Source organism: Pinus tabuliformis, chromosome 5_1 (assembly GCF_031772625.1).
Source record: "Pinus tabuliformis cultivar Carrire ecotype Pingquan chromosome 5_1, CPIR1, whole genome shotgun sequence".
Lineage (NCBI taxonomy): Eukaryota > Viridiplantae > Streptophyta > Pinopsida > Pinales > Pinaceae > Pinus > Pinus tabuliformis.
In genome coordinates, this window is record NC_142305.1 from 271,235,823 (window position 1) to 271,244,682 (window position 8,860).

The following is an 8,860-nucleotide window of genomic DNA, read 5'->3' on the forward strand; positions in this document are numbered from 1 at the left end:
CCAACTCTTTGCACCCAGACTTGGACTTATGTTGAGCTTCTCCTTAATGGGAATCCAAATTTCCATATACTTGGTCAACCATTGAACTCTTTTGGAATCCTTCTATCATAGTCTAGTTGTTTGTACCACTTCCTTATATGCTCTATGTAAATACAACTAAGAAATTAGAAGTTTACATTATCTTTCTAGCCACTCACCCTTTAGCCCTGCCTTTTCTAGATTACCTTTAGATGTAGCATCAAAATCTTGAGGCAGGGTTAATATCTTATTAGAATCTACCAAGTTCTATAAAGGTTACCCTCAAATAGGGTCAACTATTGATTTTCTCTTTCAACATCATTCCCTGAAAATTGCATGGAAAATTAGAAAGAAAAACCTCTATTTTTGGTCATTTTTCTGCATTCCATTATTTGTCCTTTCTACATAGTAAGACTAGTGGGATTTTTGATTGGCCAAGTAATAAACACTGCCACGAGTTTTATCTACATCTTTGTTTAGTTTACATGTTTCTTGTTCAAAGTTTCTTTGTACATCCTTACATGAACAATAAATATTAAAAACTCAAGGAACACATTATTTGTTTGTAATACTCTGTCACAATGATACATGACACAATACATAAAGTTGAGATTCTTCTTCTTAGGGACCACATTCTTAGGTTATTCCATTCTTGACTTCCATATGTATAAATATCAACAAAACTTTTGTGAACCCTACATATGTGCAAACAACTAAGGCCCATCTATGATATTTTGATGTCCATTTTATTAATCATTTTCTTACCATATAACATGCAATTGTGCATTGTGCTTGTAGGGATTAATACAAATTAACACTTGTAAATTAGATATCTATTATCTATCCAGCACTTCAAATCAAGGTGATTTGTACTATCTCACAAAATATTGTAGACAAATTACTCATGGAGATTGAATGTGAGGAGAAACAGTTTCCATTAGGGCCACTGGAAAACCAAGGTGCAAAGGCTATGAGTGAAATTAGTTGGTTATCTTATTATTTCCTTGAGTATTTTTAGGGTATTGGCTTTCTGTATTATTTTCTATTTCATAGTATAACTGCTTGTATGCGGAGAATATTTGAATGCAACTTTCTGGGAAGGAGGTCCATTATTAAAGAGTGTTTCTCCAAGAAGTAATGCATCCTATTTTGGATTCAACATTGACCTTGAAACATCTTTATGGGCTCAATGTATGAGAAAAATTAGTTTGTTTCTATTCTATCTTTACTTCATGGCTATAAGGAGATAGATTATTATGCATGTTGCCTAAGGTGGTTGTGAGTGAGATCCTTATAAAAATGTGATTCTAGGAAGCACATTGCATGGCTAAGGCTAGAAAGCTTGAAGTTGCAACTCCCACTCTTTTTTCCCTTGATTCTGAGCTTCACACCCTTACATTTGAATATATAGAGGGTATATCTATGAAAGAGGTGTTTTTGCAATCAAGATGACTTCCTGGCTATGGTATGTTTTTCTAGTCATATTAAAATGCAATATGATCTATAGTGTGAATTTAAGGATAGTCATTGCTAGCTTGGAATAATCATTTTTAATTTGATTTAGCTCCAATTTACTTGGTCTTCCTTTGATCCCCTATGCCAATAATTTTATGTTTGTCTTAGCTAAACAAGAAAGATCCTTGATTTCTTTGTAACTACAGAGGAACAAATAGGAGATATTGCTCAACAGATAGGCAGAGTTGTTGGACTTTTACATGATGGAGGTTTGGTGCATGGTGATCTGACAACATCAAATATGATAATTCATCAAGATTCCAAACAGTTGGTATGAAGTGGCTTTGAATGATACCTTTCTCCAATCCAAATATATTAACTAGAAAAATATTACCCTTGGTTGGTTGTAGGCTTTTTTTTTATCCTAAACTATGAAAATTGTTTAATGCAATTACAAATTTTACTGCATTTTAACTACATGTAAATCTTTGTGTTTGCAAACCACAAAGACATGCACAATTTGTTAATTCCTATTTTTCTTGGATTTCTAAAAGAAAAAGTTAGTTAGATCTGTTCAATCTCAATGCATATACAACTTGTCTTTAGTGGCTTGGAAAGTCTTCTCAATTGATGCCATGTACATAGTGCATAATAATTTGGCTTGTCTTTTATGTTTAGCATGTTAAACTATCTTTGCAATATATGATGTTATGGGAAAATGAATATTTGATATTTGTAAATTATAATGTTTTTGAAAAAGGTCCTAATCAACTTTGGTCTTATTTTCACATCTACATTGCCAAAAGATAAGGTTGTAGATTTATATGTTTTAGAGAGTCCGTTGTTGTCAATGAATTCTTCTGGCAGGAATGTTGTAAGTTGGCAATGTTTTTAACTCTTAACTTTGACATATGCTTGTCTTTTGTGCCAATAAGTTATTGTTCTTATTTCTGTTATGACTTGTGGTAGCTTATTACTTACTGATATTTTATTCCACTGGATTGTAGATGGAAAGAGTCCTTTCATCTTATAGAAAGCCATTAAAACAATGGTCAGCTACACTAAATAAACCAGGTGAAGGTAAATTTGATTTTCTGGAATTTGTTGCAATTCTATCTATTATTTGGTCAGCACATAATTTATTATCCCATTGAATGACTGTATTCAAGAATTTATGTTTTCACTTGCCTCCTTATTTCAAATTCAAATATTTGTTAGGTGCATTGTACTTGGTGACTGTTAACTTGTCCTTGTTGTCTTTGGTATTGAAAACTCTTCATTTCTCATAATCATAATTTAATACAGTTCCTGGAATTTGTTGCAATTGTATCTATCATTTGGTCAACACATGATTTCTTATCCCAGTGAAGGACTGTATTCATAAATTTATGTTTTCACTTGCCTCCTGATTCCAAATTCAAATATTTGTTAGGTGGATTGTTCTTTGTGACTGTCAACTTGTCCTTGTTGGGTATTGAAAACTCTTCATTTCTCATAATTGCAATTTAATACAATTTTTCACTGCAATAACTTACATTTTTGGGTTTGTTTTGCAGTTCGTTTGCATGGTAGAAAGTGTACAATGTTAGGCTAAGAATCGTAAATTATTGTGGATGTATATATTTTTGTAAACTACCAAGTCTCTAGTTGTTTTCTATCAAGCGTAAAGATGTTTAGATCTTCATCTCTTTTTTTTTTGTCTCTTTGATTAAAGGAAGATTTTTTGATAAGCTTTTATGTGGTGGATACTTGTGGGACACCGCTGAAGTATACTCATTTGCAATATTCACAAAAAATGTATTTTAAATCATACCATTATGTTGTTTTAAGAATTTTAATTCTCTCTGATAGTTCATATTTTTTAAATATCTTATGCAAAGGTAATATATAATTTCAGTTCATAATGTCGAACAGCCTTGGCATGTTGCATTTTTTGTCAATAAACAACAAATTCAAGGGTTTAGTTTAATTGTTGTTACCAATTCCTTTGAATATATCCCTATCCCAAAGATAGAATGTGTCTGGTTTGAATCCCCGCTGGATGTTGTGCGCTAGTCTTCACTGATGGGTATGCACAAACAATATGTTGAAATGCACAATATTGTATGTAATAGTATGACCATTTATTCCAATGAGTTGATGTATGTTGTAACAACTGCGAACACTTTCCTAAGGGAAAATTTGGTGATTCAATTGTGATTTTATATTTACAATAAGTTTGTGTTCACATTTAACTGTGTTTCTTACATAATATTGTTTTTTTATTGTGGCATTTTATGGTTTTGATTTGTTTTGTTAGTGAGAATGGCTTAGGAGAGCCACACACTAGGAAAAATCCAGTGCTACGACTAGCTTGGGACTCATTCATATGGGTCATCTACAACAAGGTTGTTCTTTGATGACTCCTTATCTTACTTCGAATGGTGCTAGTGGAGGTGGAAGTCCCTTTTCTGAGGTTGGAGCCCTATATGCCTTCACACTTATAGATGCAAATCATGGAGAAGGGATCAAGTAGTTTCTTCATGAAATATTACGTACTCAAAATCTTGAAGTATCTCATTCCATTGCAAATATGCATTATTTGATAATAAAATATTTTATTCACCCTATTTTTCTAGCATGTTTTGCTATGAAGGGAGCCATTAGAGATGTGTGTTGTAATTTGTACAAGTAATTCAACACAATGGATGCTTGGGTTTGGGATTGGAAGCTTTAGGAACTGTTGATTAAGAAATTTATGAGTATATCAATAACATTATCTATTTAGATAGTGCATCTATTGGGGAACCTTCAGGTATGAGCACGGGTCTCCATATGGTTGGACTACAAGTGGAAAAGCAAGTGAAATTCTTGCATATGCACATGACAAATAACATGAGAAGATTACCAAGTATTAATTATTTGTTATGTAGCAAATAAATCTACTTTGAAATAATTTTGTAATCGACGGTGTATAATTTTTTTATTTTTCCATAGTCTAAATGGAAGATATGATTGCAATTTAGAAATGACATGCAGGGGTTTGGTAGTAGATACACTTATTAAACAAATGACATGTGATCAAGATCCTATTTTGCAATATGGTGGAATGTATGCACTCACCGTCACATATTGTGGCGAAACAAATAACAAGGTTATCAGATGCCTTCTCCTCTTTGTTGTCTCATATACCAGTGATGATGTGAGAAGAATTGTAATTTTTCCCTCAGGTTTGTTTCATACATTGAATCTCAGCAAGTTAATTTTCTTTCCATGTTCCTAATTTTGCGCATCTTGAAAAAATTGCCTTTTTCTAGTCAGAATAATAAGTGGAAAGATTTCTCATAAATATGTAGGAAACATTATTGTTGTTTCCATTTTCGTATGTTGATTTGACAATTTTCCTTATACTTTCACACACACCACGGGTTGTATATTTTCCATTCTAGTCTTACAATCCACATGTTAGTTATGGAGTAGCTATAACAGTTGGTGTTTCTTGCGTTGGTATAGGATTGAGTGAAACCATTTGACTATTAGAGCCTCTGACATCAGATGTATTTTATTTTGTCCATCAAGGAGCTCTATTAACGATCATTATGGTAAGAGGATACCATGAGTAAGATGGGTACGATTTTGGTTTATAGTATTTTAGATACAAGTGGCAAGAATGTGAGTATTAAAATAATTTCCAGTTCTAAGAGTGATAGAATGACTGTTGTTATTGGAATGGTAGTCTTCACATAGTTTTGGTATTTGTATCTTCTTATCTACTTTTTGAGCTTGTCTTTTGCACAAACTGATTTATTGGGCTTAACTATGAGTGGAAGACCTGAAAGTTTGAATATATATATGATGAAAAACCTTTATTGTTTTATTATCCTTACCCAATGGCACCTCCAACAACCACCTCAACTGCAAAGTTTCCAACATATGTTTTTTCAACATCATCTAGGGCTAATTAGTTACTAAAAGTGGAAAGGAATTTTTTCATGTACAACATTCACATTAATGCTCTGCAGGAACTTTCAAATTTTCATTTTTTAAATTGTTGTTTCTTAATTTATTTACTAATTATTTCTTCGTTGCTCCAGTTATAGGGGGCACACATAACTAAAGAAAAAGAAACTTTATTTATTCTACTTCAGCACACTTTGTGTACTTAAATATGACAGTAAATATATGAAATGTTTGTAGCAAGTTTCTACAAAGTAAACATCTAGGAAATGAATTAGCCTTACTGTGTTTAAGTATGCTATTGCATGCTCAATTGGCTTGGGATATGAAAGTACCCTTGTTTTGCAAAGTATCATAAACTTGTCTTCATTCTTGAAAGAGAGATAGAAGACTACTATACATTTTCATGTTAAATAGTAGACAGGCACATAAATATATTTAAGTAATTTTATTGCATAAATACGAGATTAAAAAGGGAAAATTATTGAAATTATTAAGGCATATAATAGATAGATACCATCTCTTGGCATGTGGGGAATTCCACGCACCATTGAATATGCACTCAACCTTAGTTAGTTGGGATCAACCATGGTAGGAAGGCCACATGTTCCTTCAAGTTGAGAGGGAGATGGGATTCCATAACATCTTTAGAGTATGAAAGGGTGAATATCATAGTCAAATACCATCATAGAATTTTGTGCTTGTATTGAATTTGGGTAAGGGTTTTGGGTTGGAGGCAAGGGTTTTGGGTTATTTATTAGTTAGAAAGTACCTGAAATTGTAGTGTGAACGAAAGGTATTATTTTGAGGATGTTTTCTTGGTGGAAATGTAATGTTTGAAATTGTTTTTCGCTTTATAAAGTGGGTGTGGTGACAGCGAGAAATATAGGAAAGAAATGAGGTGGGTGAATTTATAGGAATCAAAGTAGAAGATGCAAAAGACAATATGTATATATATATATATATATATATATATATATATATATATATATATATATATATCACCTCTAATTTGAATTATATATGTTGTCTCATTCATTTGGGTTTTTATCGTGTCTTTGCATTGATGAGCACTTGAAATTACTTTCATATAACTGCTACAGAGGTTATGTATGCATGTTCAGAGTTTCGTATTGCATTCATTTCTGTCGGAGAGGATAAGCTTGCATTTCGATTATTAAACTCAACGAAAATGCATTGTATGATTTCTTTGGACTTTGATGATTAATATGAGAAATTGATCATCAGAATGAATCCTCCAAGGTATTTAATTGAATCTACAACAAATATGTCATACATTCACACAACTAGGAATCCAAATATGCACCAAGTTCCTGCTTGACAAATAGTCTACAAATATTTATGAGTAAGATCCACAATATTTATGGATACATTTCAGAAACAATTTATGTACCATGAAATTAGCATGCTTGACAAATCTCCATTTTTTTTACAAAATTATAAAATCTTAAATATTATTTTTTTGCAAATATTTAAGAGTATTTGTAGCATGCAATTAGCATGCTTGACAAATCTCCAATATTTTATACAAAAATGTAAATTGACATCATGGTAAACATATAAGTACCCCATTAAATATGATCTAAAGATTATTCAAAGAATCTCACCTTTAGCCTAAGCACGTGGCAGAGTAATTTATGTGGTGTGAAGTTTTGTTAGAGACACTAATTCTTTGTTTTTTTTGTTAGCTTTACTCTTGGTTTTATGTGAATTCCAATTTATCATCTGTAGCGTGTTGAGAAATCAGAAATAATAATGTGTGACCTTTATCTTGCAGAAATTGATGCTAAATGAAAGGATACAAAGTTTAACCAACCTATAGACTGCTTTGGTAAAGACATAGGAACATTTATCATGCAGAAATTGATGTTGAATGAAAGGATACAAAGTTTAACCAAACTACAGTTTGATTTGGTAAAGGCAAAGGAACAAATTAAAAAGCTTGCTAAGAATACACCATATACATAGTTTTAACATAAGTAATATATGGATTTTTATTGTGGAGATATGTTGTTCTTTCTACCCTAGATATCACAACAAGCAAAATATTAGTATTGTAGAAATTGTTTTAGGGCCCCATTAAGGTAAATTTTTCTAATGTCGCACTTGATTGATACCTTCTCATGACACGAAGGATTTAAACATGAATTAATATGTTCATGAAAAAAATCATATTCAAATTTTATATATAAAAAAAGATAAAAACAAATGTTAATGCCTTCGTTTGATTGTTACTTGACTCTGGTGTGGGTAGGTTATAAGAAATGTGAATGGAAAAAGGATGGGGAGAATATGCAGAGCATGTCTTGGATATGATTCATTTGTTGTTATAGATCCTTCAAGCGCACGAGCCATCGACTTTGTAAATGTTTATAGTAGGGATTCCTATGTATTTTAATGTTGTGTTACTTTCACCTCATGGTTATTTTGGGCAAGCAAATGTTTAGGAATGCTAGAAAAGACATCATTTGACACGTAAACAATTATTTTTATAATTGCAATGTCCATTCCATGATATCCTCTCATTATTGTTTGATTGTATTTTATAAGTTTGTTTTTTATTTATTTAAAATGAAAATACTCAGTATCATGTCCATTTAAACAAAAACCAAATCTTGAAGATGAAATTAGTATTACACAATATTGATTGAAATCCTTTTAGTTGTTTTGTGTTAAAATATTTTCATGACTATTAGACAAGTTTACTTTCATGTTCTTATTTGAGCACATGTTGTTTATATACTTAACCAAGTTCATGCATTAGAGAATGAAATGTTGTTGCAAATAAAATGACAAGGATTAGACATCGCACATTTCCCTTTTCTTGCTTTTATGGGGAAAAATGGCTTTGACATTACTAATGTTGAGGTATATGTTTTATCATAGTCTACTTTAGTTTATATCTAGTGTTCATAGTCTTTCATGTCTTACACTCTCAATTGTATATTCTTTTGTTTGTCAGAAAATGAACTTAGTGTGATGGTAGAAAGCAAGAATTGAATAAGAGGAGAACAATAACCCTGATGTGACAAATGAAAAAAGAGAGAGAAAAGAGAACCGATCTGGTGAAACCCTTACATCCAATATCCCGCATAAGACACAAACATAGAGATTGACGGTCAAATCTTCAGAGTTGGTGAATAAACCTGGAATTCCTTGAAAAAACAATGATAATGTTTTGAAATGATGAAACAATATTTCATACGTAAATTGTAGCCTAACCAATATTAAGTTGGAAACTCATATTGTAATACTTGTCATTTCATATATTATAATTTATGTGGTTGAAATAATTTATGGTTGCACTTGATATTGTTTGGTATTGTAGTTATCATATGTAAATTTGCATTTTTATATTAGATGAAGATGCACATTGTATGACATGTTTTTCATTTAGTTGCAAAAATTATGTTGATTAATAATGAATACA

The 8,860-nt window shown here is 31.5% G+C and overlaps 1 pseudogene; it reads left to right on the top strand.

The window, feature by feature from the left end:
* Positions 1 to 922: 922 nt before the first annotated feature.
* Positions 923 to 3,067, top strand: LOC149164426 (uncharacterized; annotated as a pseudogene).
* The last annotated feature ends 5,793 nt before the right edge of the window (positions 3,068 to 8,860 follow it).